Source organism: Drosophila novamexicana, unplaced genomic scaffold, assembly GCF_003285875.2.
Source record: "Drosophila novamexicana strain 15010-1031.04,08,12 unplaced genomic scaffold, DnovRS2.1 tig00001222-arrow-arrow-pilon, whole genome shotgun sequence".
NCBI lineage: Eukaryota > Metazoa > Arthropoda > Insecta > Diptera > Drosophilidae > Drosophila > Drosophila novamexicana.
This window is the reverse complement of record NW_020824845.1, coordinates 1177983-1194301: the sequence shown is the minus strand read 5'-3', so window position 1 is coordinate 1194301 and position 16319 is coordinate 1177983. Positions and strand designations below refer to the sequence as shown.

At 34.1% G+C, this 16319-nt stretch overlaps 1 long non-coding RNA gene across 1 annotated transcript; it reads left to right on the top strand.

The window, feature by feature from the left end:
* The first annotated feature begins 14324 nt into the window (after nucleotides 1-14324).
* On the top strand, nucleotides 14325-14824 carry LOC115766775. The gene is made up of 2 exons (XR_004018319.1): nucleotides 14325-14591; nucleotides 14648-14824. It is a non-coding gene; the product is annotated as an uncharacterized LOC115766775 (long non-coding RNA).
* The last annotated feature ends 1495 nt before the right edge of the window (nucleotides 14825-16319 follow it).

Below are 16319 nucleotides of genomic sequence, written 5' to 3'. Positions count from 1 at the left end.
CTGCTTCGCATTCTAATGGCATGGTAATTGAATCTTTTGTAATGTTATTTAAGTTCCTTTTTTATCATAAGTACTTAATTGTTGGTGTGGCTGCTGAGTAGACGCATAGCAAGTGGTGCGGGTTCGAACTTTTTTTTATTCATTTATTTGGTGTTGGAATAAGAGGGTTCAGGGTATCCCCTAGTCGGGAGCTCCCGACTAGAACCTCTTACTTGTTTTTTCATGAAACGTTTCATTGAATATATTTTTTTAGGCAATCCTATATGTACTTTTTGTTTCATATCTTTACTATCTTTAATAAAAATGTTGTCAATATCTTCTATTTTCTCTGCTATATATGGTTCTACTACCTAAATATACTGGTTCTACTTTGTGCCCTGTTTCGTTTCTTATAAGTACTTTATCCCCTACTTTTAATTCAAAATTTTCGATGACTTCGTTCTATTGTCCCTAATGTTTGAGTAGAGGTGAGATTCTTGATCTTCATATACGTGCATAAATCAATTAAAATCTGGTTTTTATACTCTGTTCCCATGTCCGAGATGAACATCTTCATTGGACCAAACTTAAGTATGAAATTTTCGAATATAGCTTTTGCGACATTATTTGCGCTTTTGGAATGGCTATTAAATATTTTGTAAGGTCACATATTAATGTGACTATGTTTCTTTGCCATTTTTCAATTTAGGTAGCGGACCAACTGTATCCACTATCACTGAGAGTCAAAGCAGTTTTTGTGTGCGTCTTTGTTTTAGACATTTGGCATTTTTGACATCTACGTACGTACTCTTTTATATGACGTGTCATATTTTTCCAGTAAATCTTGTTATTTCGCTGTGACCTTCTTGAATTGGGTCGTCATGGCATGTAGACAGTATTTGTTGTATCTATTTTTCATCTTTTATTTCGGTCACCGGCTGGAGTTGCGCTACTCTTAAAGATTTTAATATTTTATTGCCCATATTTTTAAAAGAATCTATTGAAACTGATTCAAAGATCTTTTCGCTCGGTGCCACTTTGAGTTGGCTGATTTTTAATATACCGGCTTCTGTTTCAAGCCTTTGGAAGAACTGACTTAATTCGAGGATTCCATTAGTATATAAATCGCTAACTTCAATTCTTGCGATAATTTTATTTCTATGTTTAAATAAACATTTAGATTCTGTTATGCGCTAGGTCACTACTTTTCGTACTTCATCATTTATAATGACTTCATGTACGTTGGGGTTAGATACATTTTTATGACTTTGCCTTGGCAGAAGTACAGTTTTTATCTTGTCTACTTTGTCGCCTGGTAGTGACTTTCAGGACTTTATGTTGCATATCTTTGAGTTCTTTTATATTAAAAAGTGCGTCTGCTACAAAATTATCTTTCCCCTATAGGTATTCTACTGTGAAGTCGTATTCTTCAAGCTCTAACCGCATGCGAGTTAATTTCGAACTGGGATGAGTCATAGAGAAAAAAAATGTCAATGTTCTGTGATCCGTTTTGATAGTAAAGTGTTTGCCATAAATATATGGTCTAAAATGGGAAATTGCCCAATGAATTGCCGCTAACTCTTGTTTTGTTGTGCTCTTATTGCTTTCCCCTTTTGTAAATGAACGAGATGCATAAGCTATTGGGAGCTGAATTCCGTCACGGTTCAGAGTTAGAACCGCTCCGCAAGCTTGTTTACTAGCATCTGTTATAATGCAAAATTCTTTGCGAAAATCAGGATATTGTAATAATGTGGGGTGCATAAGCTTTTTTTTAAGGTATTGGAATGCGTTTTGGCATTCACTTGACCATTCAAAAGGAACATTCCGGAACATGCCGTGAATAATCGGCGAAGTTTTTTATAAATCGACGATAATAATTGCTGAATGCTAAAAATTGTCTCGCGCTGTCCGCATCATGAGGTACAGGATAATTTTTGATGACGTCAAACTTCTTGTCATCTGACAATACTCCTTTTTCAGTGCATTTGTGACCTAAGAATGTAACTTCATGCATGAAAAATGAACATTGCAAGAAATGAACATGAACATGAACATTCTGGATGCAACTTTAGGTATAATTCCTACATGCATTTGATTGGCTTAGACCTTCACTGATATAGGCGCCCTAAAGGGCCTTTGCCAGTTTTTCCATCCCTTGGGTGTATTGATTAGCCGTTTTATTTTTCTGTTGCAGATTTAGAAGCTTAGCAGATACAACTTCTAGCGATTCTCCTTTTACTGCATTTGATAGTTTCGTGATGATTGCAGCAATTGTCTGCTCATTACTTATTAAATTTTTCGCCTTTTAGCTTTGTTTTTATAAGGCTTATGGCTTTGCCAATTGATCTAGACTTTCTGGCACGTTTATCTGAATATGTCGCCTATTGGTGACAGCAATCAATTTTGTGTTTAGGGATTTTAATAACCTTTAATATTTACTATTGTGCTCAGATGTGAATTTATTTTCATATATATTTACTAAGGTAACTATATTATTGTATTCTCTTACTAATATTTCTATATGGTTTTTTAGTGTTTCCGCTTTTATAACTGCATCTTTATTGATGCATTTGTAAGATTTATCAAATTTGTAACGAAATGCGTCGATAAGTTTCGCAATATCGTTCCAGTTCATTCATTTACTGGAATTTTCTTACTTTCGTAAGCGTTCTAACCATGTAAATGTTTTTTCTGTTAATTTTACCCTGACATATGGTAGTGTTGAAAGTACCATTGCCTTTTCTGCTTTATCGCAGTGTATAAGTGGGCTACAGATTCCGCCGAAAGCTTCTATATAATCAGTCTCGAACTGATATACTGATATGTATTCGCTATGGGAATGTAAAACTCTAATCGCATTAATGCGTACTCATGTATCTTTTCTTAATAATTTTATTATGCTTAACATAGATTGTAAGCAAAAATTGTAAAACGGACACTATCGAGATAATTAATAACAGGATCCAAAACGATTTTATATCGTCTGTATGATCAATTATCTTGACGTTGCTTACAACGTTGGCAGTATTGTCTTTTGCCTCACTAGAATCACTCTTCAACATCAGAGGTCACGCTACAAGGCACTAAGGTAGTCACCTTTAACTCTGGACAAGGTTCCCTTGGTAACTCGCGCCAAACTAACCAAGCCGAATCAAATCGAATAAGGACACGATTGCAAAGTGCAAATTGCAATACATATTCTTCAGGTTATCGCTCGGTTTTTACTTGCTAATACATACAGTGGCTTTTTCGTATATAATGCACGTGGCCTGCACGTGACTTTTGCGCAAGGTGTCGCCACGTGACCAACTTTTAGTTCACATTTATATGTGCCTTATGTAATTGTAATACATTGCAGCCCAGTGCCTTACATAGCCACTTAATTTACACACCCGTCATAAAATTAATTTATTGATATATTATTATATTACATATATTACATATATATAAATAATTAAATTGCTGAAGCTATATTTATTTTCAATACAAATTAAATATAAATACATACCTAGCATGTATCGTGCTATCAACTGTCCGTCTACGGACACTCATACATTCTTAGCTACACAGAGAGCAATTATATTAACTTTATATATTATATATAAATAAGATAAAACATAACCAAAAATAATCATCTAATCCACCACATCACCAAAAAAGAAGGTATTAAATTAACTCTACCAGCAAATACAAACCCAAAAATGACCAACAAACATTTCATTTCATTTAAAAATGTTTTCATCAAAAAATTTCCAGCAGCTTCCAACAAAGTGTGTTCTAATATATAACGTATGTTGGTAATTGTCCTGTTTTGCACATACTCACAAGCGCTAAAATAGTTGCTGTCGCGCCACACGACACACTCACGTACACTCGCAATTGAAACATTTCTCAAGAAATCCAAGCATATAAATTAACCAATTAGTGGCTACTAATTGGAAAAATATATATTTTTAAGTGGGAGGCTGAAGGCTTCCGATTTATTTGAATCCAAGATAAGAACTAAAGTACAATTGTGAACTTATGCTGCAAGTCAGCTATGGTTATGATAAAGCTTATTCTCTTAAAGCTTAAAAGCTCGCGGTGATCTTATGCTGCGAATCAGCTATGTTTATGTTAGCAATTGCGTTCTAGAGACTGGGTCTTAAGTTTACGTTATGAATTGCGCATGAGAATATGAATTATGCTTACGTCAGCAATTGCATTCTAGAGACTGGGTCTTTAGTTTACGTTATGAATTGCGCATTAGAATATGAATCTTTATGTTAAGTGGTTGCGCTGTTATGTTTATGTTAGAGCCGGGAATCTGTATACTTATGTTAGCAGATCTGCAGCGTAGTGATTGAAACGAGTCTAATATGTCTGAAAGGGCTTAGTAATTGGGGTAGGGACTTATATTGAAATGTTGTTAATGATTGCAATAAGAATTGCCTTGCGGGCTGGGTGATAACTCCTCCCTTTCTTAAAAAGAATCGTCCCCGATTCTTAATGATTTCTTTTTAAAGATTCAATTTGTTCGTTTAATTGGTTTAATATGTCAAGCTCTGTTTCTGTAGTGTGAGTGTTATGGTACTTTTGATTACTTGACGATTTCAATTTCAGCATTTTGAAGGGATTTAGATTTATTAAAGGGCAGCGTTTAAGAAGCTTTATCATAGTAAAAATAAAAATTAATATAAATAATAAAAAGGTTATTTTTGAATGATTACTTTCTAATTTTATAACAATTTTTGATAGTATATTTGTATTTTCTAATTGAAGTTCCGTATTATTAGTAACTTGATATTCACTAACTAAGTAGTTTGTGAATTTATTGTGTTTTACATAATTAAGAATTTTTTCTTTTACATTGGTGTAGGTAACATTGTTTATGGTTACTATGGTTTTAAATGTAACGAGGTAAATGCCTGTAAGCCAGGTTTCGTTAATACAGTTTGTGCCTGATACTAAATTAGCGCCGTCTGTTATAAATTCTATTGGTTTATTTTTTTCGGATAATTTTATACAACTTGTACATTTTTTATTAAGGAGATTTACAAAACAGTTTTTAGCGTGGTATAACTTACAATTGTAATTAATTGTAGGGTATTTTATAAAAACTATGATTAAACCTTGGTATGAAACGATCGAAAAAGATGAAATGTCTAAAAGATCGATTAGAGTGTTTCGTGATTAAATATATTTATCATGTCTTGTTTATTTAAGATTTTTGGATTCAATATTCTGGCTTTAGAAAATGTGATAGTATCCAGCAGACTTTGTAGGTCAAGTAATAACAACTTAAGTCGATATTTTTTCATAAATAATTCCTGATTAAATTTAATATCTCTTAAAAGAATTGTGATTTTAGTGACTTCTTTGAAAATTGCAGAATTGATTTGATTTTGTTTATTATTGTTTTGAACAAGTTCATTGATTTTAGTTTGGATAGTTATCATGTCATCATGGTCTGGTGTTCCTGTGATCCATTTAAAAATTGTGCCTAGTTCATTGATACTACGTTTGGCAATTTTGTGAGGTGTAAGTTCAGAAAGGAGTGTTTTGATTAAATTCAATTCCAAGGTATTGTTTTTGTTTTTAAAAAAATTTAATTCTTTTTCAAAAATATCGTTATAAAAACTTAGATTAGTAACATGAAAAACTTCTCCGTATGCTTCGTATAAAAAAAGATTATCTGTATCCTCAAGTAGTACATAGTCATCATTTGAATAATTAATAATGTCTGCACCGCAAAACGGCAGTAAAACAGATAGGATACATAAAATGTGCATTCTAAAAATACATTTAAAAAAAAAAAAACAAAAAATAGGTTAGAATTTGATATTGTCTTTGTGAATAATATGATCCCTATTGTTTATTTTGACTTTATTTCCTAAGTTTTTTGAATCTAGGTTGTAGTTTGTTTCGTTCGCCATGTTTTTTTTCATAAATTATTTCACCTACTTGGTAATTTTTTGGTGACCTCTTTTTGTTATGGTACTCTCGCATTTTGGCTTGGGCTGATTTTAATTTTTCTGACAATTTTGGGTGTTCTATTTTGTTAAATAATATGTCACATGGTTTTTGTTGAGTTGTCGATTGAATTGTGTTGTTATACTCTTTAACTGCTCGGTATACGACTTCGGAATGATCCATTATATTGTATTCTTCTTGAATACAACGAGACATTGACGATTTGAATTGTGTCGAGGAAAACGTAGGTTCGTTGTCCATCATTATGGACTTAGCGAAAGGAAAAGTTTGGATAAGTTCCAACACTTTGTTTGCCATATCTGATTTGTCATTGATTTCCTTAATCACTAAAAATTTAGAAAATGCGTCTAGGCATGTCAAGAATGTTAATTTTTGAGCATAAAAAATGTCAATATGTAATTGTTCACCTTCTCTCTCCGGAATAGGGGCTTTAGAAATAGGAATTTGCTTAGGGTTTCTGTTATATTTATTTTTATTACAAATTTCACAATAGCGTATGTGTTGCTTAAGGGTTTTATATAGTGTTGGCCAATAATAGTGTTTGAGAATTTGCTTAAGATTTTCGTCCAAACCTCTATGAGCACGAGCATGTGTTTCTTCTATTATAATTTCTTGGTCATTTTTGTTTTCGATGCCTAGGACACACTTTTTAGTAAATAAAAATTTGTTGTTAAAAGTGTTTTTTAATGAGTTTTGGATTTCGTATAAATCTTCGAGACTGCAATGAACTCCTGTAGTCAGGTTTGGTTGAAGAAATTCTTTAAGTATGATTATTAAATTGTGTACTGTGTCGTATTCTTGTCTTGTTTTGTTGAAAACTTCATATTTTTCGTGAAGTGTTATGTTGTTTTTAGAAACAAGTAATTGTTGTTTAAATTGGTTCAATGGTTTTTGTGTTTCTTCAATTACGTTTTTAAAGCTACTGTCGGCTGAATGGATAGTTTCATTATCGGACGACGGTTCTTCTTCGGACACGAGATTACTCTCATTGGAAATATGATTGATCATTACCCTTGATAACGCGTCAGCGACGACATTGGTAGATCCTGGTTTGTAAAATATGTTAGGGGAAAATTCTTCTATGAAAGCATGCCATCTTTTCACTTTTGAGTTAGGGTTTCGTGCAGAAACTTCAAAAGAAAGTGGTTGATGGTCTGTTTGGATTTCTAAATTTGTAACACCATAGTAGTAGTTCGTAAGGTTTTTTAATGCCCATACAATGGCGTATAGTTCCCTTTCATTTGTGGCGTAATTTCTTTCTGTTTTATTTAAGGTTTTTGAAACAAAGGTGATTGGTTTGTTTTCCTGTGAAAGGACGGCGCCTATGGCGATGTCGGAAGCGTCTGTGGTGAGGACGAACTTTTTTGTATAATCTGGCTGAGTTAGTTCGATGTTTGCAATCAGGTGTGATTTTAAGTTTTCAAACGCAGAGATTGCTTCTTCGTCTAGAGATATTTCTGTTTTTTTGGACATATGTTTTGAAACCATACCGTTATGTCCCTGTAACAATTTAGTGAGTGGTTTTGCTATAATCGCGTAGTTTTTTACAAACTTCCTGTAGTAGCCTGTTAAACCAAGAAAACCTCGTAATTCCCTTAAATTATTAGGAGGAGGGTATTTCATGATTGATTCTATTTTTTTCGGATCAGTTTTAATGATATTGTATGATACTATGTATCCTAAAAATTCTATTTCTTTTATAAAGAACTTTGATTTTTCCAAGGATATTTTCATGTTTGCTCTGAATAGAATTTCAATGATTTCTTGTAAGTCATCAAAATGTTGTTCCGGGGTATTTGAAAAAACTATTATTTTCACGTAATATATTGTCCATTGCTCTCTGAAAGAAGCTTGGCGCGTTCGCAAGCCCAAATGGCAAACGAAGAAATTCATATTTTCCATTGTTAATGGAAAAAGCTGTTTTTTCGATGTCTTCTTCTTTTATTAGAATCTGATGAAATCCCGATTCTAAACATTCGAAAACATTTTAGCTTTGCCTAGGTTGGATAGAATGACTGAAGGATCGGGCATTGGATACCTATCGGGGATTGTATAGTTATTCAGTTTCTTAAAATCTATTACCATTCGATTCTTAGGCGTTCCATCTTCATTAAAACCTTTTTTCCTTACTACCCATACCGGGGCGTTATAAGGACTTCTGCTGGGCTTTATTATATTTTCATTTAACGTCCTGTTTATTTCCTGACTAACAAAATTGTTAGCTGAATGAGGATAAGGATATTGTTTACTATAAATTGCATTTTCGTTTAATGTTCTTATCTCTCCTCTAATATCAGTTCTAAAAGGGAGACATGTTTAAATCTGAGAATGCTTTGTTTCTATTTGTTGAGCGACTTGTTGCTGAAGGATATTCAAATTATCCATTTCATTAATGGAATGATTTATTTTGCATAAAGAAGAACTTGTTGTAGAGGATACCGATATCTTTCGACGTCTGCTCTTTTTGAGTTTTAATTTCTTTAGCTTTCCTTCATTAAGAATATCGTCAACTTTAGTTTTTTCGATACGTGGGTTATCAGCGTCACTTAAAGACGATGATTCTGTATCGGATACATTAAATAAAGATAATGATTTACATTTCCCACTTTGGTAGTTCAAATATGAAGCAACGTTATAGGCTTCGTCTGAACTTTTTAAATGGCCAACCGTTTCTTGGACATGTTTTGTAAAATTAATATTTTCATTTTTGTTATTATAAAACAAAGTTCCCTTTGACAAGTCGATTACTGCCTTAATCTCCTTTAGTAGATTATAACCGACTAATAGATCTGTGTCTAGATTATTAATTTCATTAAATCTGTGGCGTTTGCCAAATGTGTTTATGTTATGAAAATGAGTTATGATACTGTAGCCATTTACAATTTTAATTCTTTTTTTTATAACTAATTCTTCTGCGTTATCGTATATACCCTTTTTTATATAACAAGCGGTGGCACCGGTGTCAATTAATATTTTTAAAATTTTATTTATTTTTTGTCTACTCTGAAAATGTGGGGGACTTCTCCCCCTCTTCTTCTAAAAAATGGTCTTCCTCAAGGTTATTGATACGCATGAGTTTGTTAGGTTGATGAACCGAAGGGGGAGCGTATTCCCGTTTCTTTGGTTGCGCCGAATTTCGATTTTGGGGATACGGATAAGGTGTGTTCTGTAGTTGTATGGATTTGTCTACATCCATGGGCTCCGGTGGAGGTTGATGAGTCTTGTTGCTTTGCGCAAAAATTTGATTTTGTGGAACTTGATTGAACCTTAAGTGATTGTCATACCTTTTATTAGGTTGTTTTGGGGATTCAGCTTTCTTTTGCTGATTGTTATGTCCTGGGTTTAGATTGGTACGTTGATGGGTATTTGCGAAGTGGTGGTAAGCGAAGTTAGCCCTTTGGTAGTTCGCTTCCAGTTCCTGAGCTTTTGCCAAAGCATTAGGCAAATTTTCAGGTTTAAGGGAGAACAAAACTTCTGATAAAGAACCGTTAAGACCTGTGATGAAAATTCTTAAAGCGTTGTCTCTGTTTTTCTTGTTCATTTCTGTAATGATGTTGGCTTTGTCACCATACGTCATAATCGTTTTGTTTATCAAAAGGGTTAGTTTTTTATTAACTAGATTGTAGTATTCAAGAACGGATAAGTTACCCTGTCGTAAAATACTTAACTCCTGTTCTATTATGTAGATTGGTCGTCTATCACTGTAGGCGAAATCCAACCTTGCAAGTATAGCTTCAAAATTAAGAACGGTACCGTGATTAGTCAAGGTGTCATTAGCTTTACCTGTTATTTTATTTCTCAATATTGTTAAAGCACCTACGTACTTCCTACTTCCTTCTTTATACATTCGCATGGCACAGCAAGCGGCTTCGCGCCAACTAACATATGCATTATAGCTGCCTGAGAATTCTGGTATAGACTTGATAACGTCAAAAGATTCATCGCAACGAATAAGGTCATTTATTTCAGTAACCTTATATTCTTGTTCATTATTAGACGAGAGAGTGATTTGTAATTTCAATTCTGCAATTTGCTCTTGAAGCGCTCTGGTCTGAGTCGCAATCAACTGGGCTACCAAATCAGCTGTCAAGTTATTATTGTTGGCCATTTTTAAATTTTGAAAATCTTCAATTAAACTTTCTATATGGGTATCCAGCTTATAGCACTTATTATTCTAACAAATGCTTACACAAATTTAAACTCTCATTACTCAAGTAAAAAAAAAAAATTTTTTTAAAGTAAATGATGATGGCTCACGTAAAAGGTCTTTCTTTATGGGTGATTATATATATGGCGTTCAAGTCTTCCTTCCTTCCTTCCTTCTTTCCTTCTGGGTTTAAGGTCTTCTTTTATGGGGGTCTCAGGTTCACGTGATATTTTTTAGTTGGTTAATAGTTTTTGATTGATGACAAAATTTTGTTGGCGAAAATATTCGCTTCGCTTCTTTGATCGGTTAATTTTTTTGGAATGTTTTCATTTAACTTGAACGGGAAATGTGATTTCACTTTAAAGTCTTGTGAACAGTTAATATTTCCAGCTCAGGGTATTTTCACTACTCTTCAAGTTTTCAGAAACAGGGTATTTCCGTTCGTCGGAAATTTTTAATGTTTCTTTTAGAGGCACTCGATATTTTCGTTCTTAGAAAATTTTTGATGCTCTTTTTGAAACAATCTTGGACTGGTAAATCGGCACTTTTGCTCACTCGCGATTTTGTTTTTTTAATTATCCTTTTTTTGTGTTTATAATCGCGAGCCCCACGTTGGGCGCCAATTAACCAATTAGTGGCTACTAATTGGAAAAAAATATATTTTTAAGTGGGAGGCTGAAGGCTTCCGATTTTTTTGAATTCAAGATTAGAACTAAAGTACAATTGTGAACTTATGCTGCAAGTCAGCTATGGTTATGATAAAGCTTATTCTCTTAAAGCTTAAAAGCTCGCGGTGATCTTATGCTGCGAATCAGCTATGTTTATGTTAGCAATTGCGTTCTAGAGACTGGGTCTTTAGTTTACGTTATGAATTGCGCATGAGAATATGAATTATGCTTACGTCAGCAATTGCATTCTAAAGACTGGGTCTTCAGTTTACGTTATGAATTGCGCATTAGAATATGAATCTTTATGTTAAGTGGTTGCGCTGTTATGTTTATGTTAGAGCCGGGAATCTGTATATATATGTTAGCAGATCTGCAGCGTAGTGATTGAAACGGGTCTAATAAGTCTGAAAGGGCTAAGTAATAGGGATAGCGACTTATATTGATATGTTGTTTATGATTGCAATAAGAATTGCCTTGCGGGCTGGGTGATAACTTATACATATACATACATCAGTCAAAACATATACATATATATCACTTTCATCTACATATTTTACAACTCCTATCTAAACATTCTTTTCTTTTATATACATATGTACAACTCTCATATACATACATATTCGTATACATTTCTTCCCCTTTTCGGTGTCCATATAAGCAACGCGCGCATAGGAACTTGACGAAACTGGAAGCAAGCGCAACTGTAGATTGTCGAGGCTTGGTGCTTTTTTCCAAATCCCATCCGAGTTCCTCAACCTAGTTGCGCGCATAGAAATTAAAAGCTCATTTGGTTGGTGAATCGGCTAATCTGATCAACTTCGTGCGAAACCAAAGCACACTTACAAATTAATCACAACAAAGCGCCATTTAGCTGATTCAACCACCCATCGCCATTTTGTGCTCTTTCCCCTCAAACAAAATCAAATTTTGCCAAAACCCATTGAGTAATAAACAGATAAAGAGCGGAATATTCACTCCGAGCCTTTATTCCCGTTTTAAAACTGGCGCAAGGTGGTTAAGGCTGGTCAGCAAATGCAAAATCAAACTCAACAAATAAAGCTCCTTTAACATAGGAAGCAACAACAAATCACTAGCAAAACAACAACAGTGCACATGAAACCCAATTTTTTTCTCGTCGTCTGTTGTGATCGCTGAAAAGTTGGTGCATGATTTTGATTACATAGAAAACTTAGTGCAAAGAAAAGGGATAGATTATGCCACTGTGTTAGGAAGCAACAACAAATCACTTGCAAAACAACAACAGTGCGCACGAAACCTAATTTGGTCTTCATCCCCCGTTTTAATCGCAAGAGGTTTGTTAGCCATAAAGAGGACATAGGAAACTCAGTGCAAAAAAAAGGGACAAAAAAGCCACTGTGTTCTCTGCGGGTTTCTCTGTCGTTCCTACAAGGCAGTGCGTAGAAACAAGAACAGCACAATTTGGGTACTAATGTTGTTGTTGCAGAGCCGAGTCTCGGCGCAAGTAGGTAGAAAATGCCAGCAGGCCATGGCATTCAGATCAAAGGGTTACGCGCACGGCGCCCAACATCATATATTATGACGTCACAATTTATAGTATTTCATTTCTTGTGATGTTTAGTATATATTTCTACCTTTATTACGTACTTTTAAATAACTTATGAATGAGGCATTTTATAGTAAATAATTTGTTGACAAATGTAATCATTTTACACGAAATGATCGCTCATAAAAAGCCTTGGACTGTGACGTCACATGCGCAACAGAACATTGCAATCTTCTTAAATTCATAGACTTCCCTTGGCTTGGCAGCCACATACATATATGCAGATTTGCACCAATATGTGTGAGATGAGACACACATAATCAACTATTTGGCGGGTCGCGGCTTTGATACTATTTTTTATAAGAATGGTATATAATTTATACAGGAAACAATTATTATTAACTGTACTAATAGTTGCACACTAAATACAAAATTATATTTTTCATAGACATTGAATAAAAATGTATACATAAGAAGGTTTGTGTTATTTGGTTACATCACTTATTAATAGTTAAAATACCCTATTTTTAGAAAGGTGCCCTGCTGGTCGAAAAATGAAAAATTATAAAAATCTGAGTTGCTTGCAAGTTGAAAGCGAGTGGTGCAGAAGAATACATGACTTTGCGAATTATAGGCATAGCAGTGCTTAGAAACCACAACAATTAGTTAGAAGGGTACAGAAGCTAAGATCATAGGCTGTAGCCTCAAACAAAAAGGGATAGCAAGGACAGAATTTGTGGCATGCTTTTTTCATTGTCGAGTTGTTTGTTTTGATTATGGTTGTTGTTGGTACTTATGGAAAATGTTTTGAAGTTGTCATTGAATTGTGGGCATCGGCAGGAGTAGCTGCAGACAGCCAGGTGTTGTGTTTGCAACCTCGTTTTCGCTCAGAAAGTATTTTTAAAAAGAGCTTTTGATCCAAACGCCTGCTCTTTCTCTTTATTACTCAATGGGCATATGGTATGGAAATATAAATAACAGCAGCTAATTTGCAGTACGAACGCAAAAAAGGGTCTCTGTTAGAGCGCACTTATGAGTCTTCTAACGATAACAAAGCCACAGTTAAACTCATCATATGGTCTGGAAATGTAAATAACAGCGCGTTTTTACAGAACAAACGCAAAAAGAGCCGCAGATAGCACCTGTTAATATGTGAATCAGCCTGTTATTTATAACAGAGGCACTCTTAAACTCATCATATACTCTGTTATTACCTAGATAGCACCTGTTAATATGTGAATCAGCAAACACAAAATTACCATGTTTAATTTAAAATTATTTTTAAAATATAATAATGTATTTCTTCCTATATATTCCTATTCCTATCTACGTGTTACAACAGACTACGCTATGCACAATCCTTTTCGCGTGCTATTTACAGATCATACAGATCTATCGCTAATTGGATGGTCAATAAATCTGCCAGTTACACACTGCACCTTTAAAGAGATAAAGGAAAAAAGCCGGGTTTCAGATTAATACCTGACTCATATAAATATACCTTATTTAATACGTTTTAAACAAGTAATTTGTTGAGAAGGGCTTAAAAGACCGCTTTACAAATAATATAAAATGTGTACTACAAAAAACAAAGTTTCTTTATATTTTAAATCTATGAAAACAGCCCTACCGCCTTTTTGAATAATGCTCTTAAGAATATGCAGTCTTATTAAAGTATCGTTCGCTGTCTACTTAAATATTCAAATGCAACTCTTTAAACATTTTTTCGTTGATTCCAAGTTTACAATAGTTAAAGAAACAAATGCTTACTCTGAGGTCAGACTATTAGATCATTAGCAGCCTGATTGTCCTCTTTATTGCCCGTATTTAAATAAATACATTTAAATACTTGCACGGATAGGTACATAAGTGTGTTCTTTTGGAACTATTATTAAATATAATTGATGGATACGTTGCATTTTAATAAATAAATTATTAACGTCAGCCGTGTGGCAACACTTGTATCGATAAGTAGAACTAGATCTTAATAACAATATCGATATGTAAAACCTCACATGCACATACATATGCATATAAGACCTCGACCTCTTTCTTAATAAAAACTTCAAGCATGCAAGACACAACATTAATGTTGACGTTTTCCAGTTCCTTTTTTTACGATAATCTAGATTTGAAATGGTTTTATAGCAAATATTATTTGCTGTTACAAACAGTACACAATAAATATATTTCATGCTTCCGTTTTTTTCAATTACTACGAGCTCGTGATGCTGTGGAGACAAGCGAGTTGACTTTATTGGTTAAGGAATGCCTGATTTTGTCCGCTTTAATAATTATAGTACAGTACATCTGCAATATAAGTGTAAGCCTAGCATTAATATATTATATTTATAGTCACTTACATAGTAAGCCACTGTCACCGCACCATATGTGTAAGGACAGGAATATATGCGTGGCCCGCGTTTGCCGCTACTGAATCGCACATTGGAAAAAATAAATTCGTTTTTAAACATATAACTGTAATAATATGGTAACTATATACAAAGGGAATAAAAACAATTAAAAACAGAAGTCGGGTGTGCTCGATTGCAAAATCTCCTGTACCAGTTAATATAATAATTTGGTTTCCTTAACCATCAAAAACAAAAAAAAAAGGTATTCTTTTTTTTTTTTTGATTTGGTGAAGACAGTTGCGAGAACTGTCTATGGGGTTGGAAAAAGGTATTCAAAGATGCGTTTATGCACACAAACACAAATAGAGCGCACCTACGCGTCTGTTTACGATAACTGAGGCACTGTTAAACGACTAGCCAAATAACGTACATATATACATATATGCTGGACAATCAGTGGATGGCGATGGGTCCTCTCGTTTTCTGTGCGGCTGGTCCAAAGTCGCTTTTTGTTCGGGTTCATAATGCATTTTCTTGCCAATAATGAATTTTCTTTTGCGCCCATGATCTGCCCATTTACACATATTTGTGTGCGTGTTTTTAGCGCCCGAAACACAGAAATCACAAAAACTTCAAATTTGCGAGGGACAGGCAGGCAGGCCACTAACAGGCACACAAGCGCACAAATTCCTCTATTCATATACAAAGTATGCAAGTTTCGTGAATAGCGAGTCCAAAATATTTTAAATGCACACATGGCAACGCTTAGGTACCCTTACCAACGATAACGAGCTAAAATGCAAGAATTTCGCAACGACGTGGCAAACCCTTTCATTATTTCATATTAAAAAAAAAGCAGTTTGCTGTAGTGCGAGGGAATAAAAAAAAAGCAGCGATGCCGTTTTATGAAGCTGCACAAAACTAAGTCTATATGTTGTTTGGTTGGTGTTTAAACTCATCTTATGGACTAGAAATGTAAATAACAGCAGCTAATTTGCAGTACGAACGCAATAAAGGGTCTCTGTTAGAGCGCACTTATGAGTCTTCTAACGATAACGGATGCGCTGTTAAACTCAGCATATGGTATGGAAATATAAATAACAGAAGCTGTTTTGCGGTACGAACGCAAAAAGGAGGCTCTGTTAGAGCACACTGTTGAGTCTGTTAACGATAACAGAGCCACTGTTAAACTCATATTGTCTGGAAATGTAAATAACAGCGCGTTTTTACAGTACAAACGCAAAAAGAGCCGCAGTGATAGCGCACTTGCGAGCCTGTTATTTTTAACAGAGGCACGTTAAACTCATAATATGCTCTGTTATTACCTGATAGCACCTGTTAATATGTGAATCAGCAAACACAAAATTACCATGTTTAATTTAAAATTATTTTTAAAATATAATTATGTATTTCTATAATTCTCATATATTTGTTTTACGTTGAGACTTGCATGTAGTTTAAAAAATTTTTTTTTTCATGCCAGGTATTTGTCATCTGGTCCGTTTCACAGTCGGACGCATTTTTGTATTATTTATGTCTCCTATTGTTAACTACTTATAAGCAACGAAAATACAATAAAATACTGAGCAGATCGTCTTAGCACACGCACAAATTAAAAAATTTTCCTTAACACCTAATTTTTCTCTTCTCTACTTAAAAAAAAAATATATATA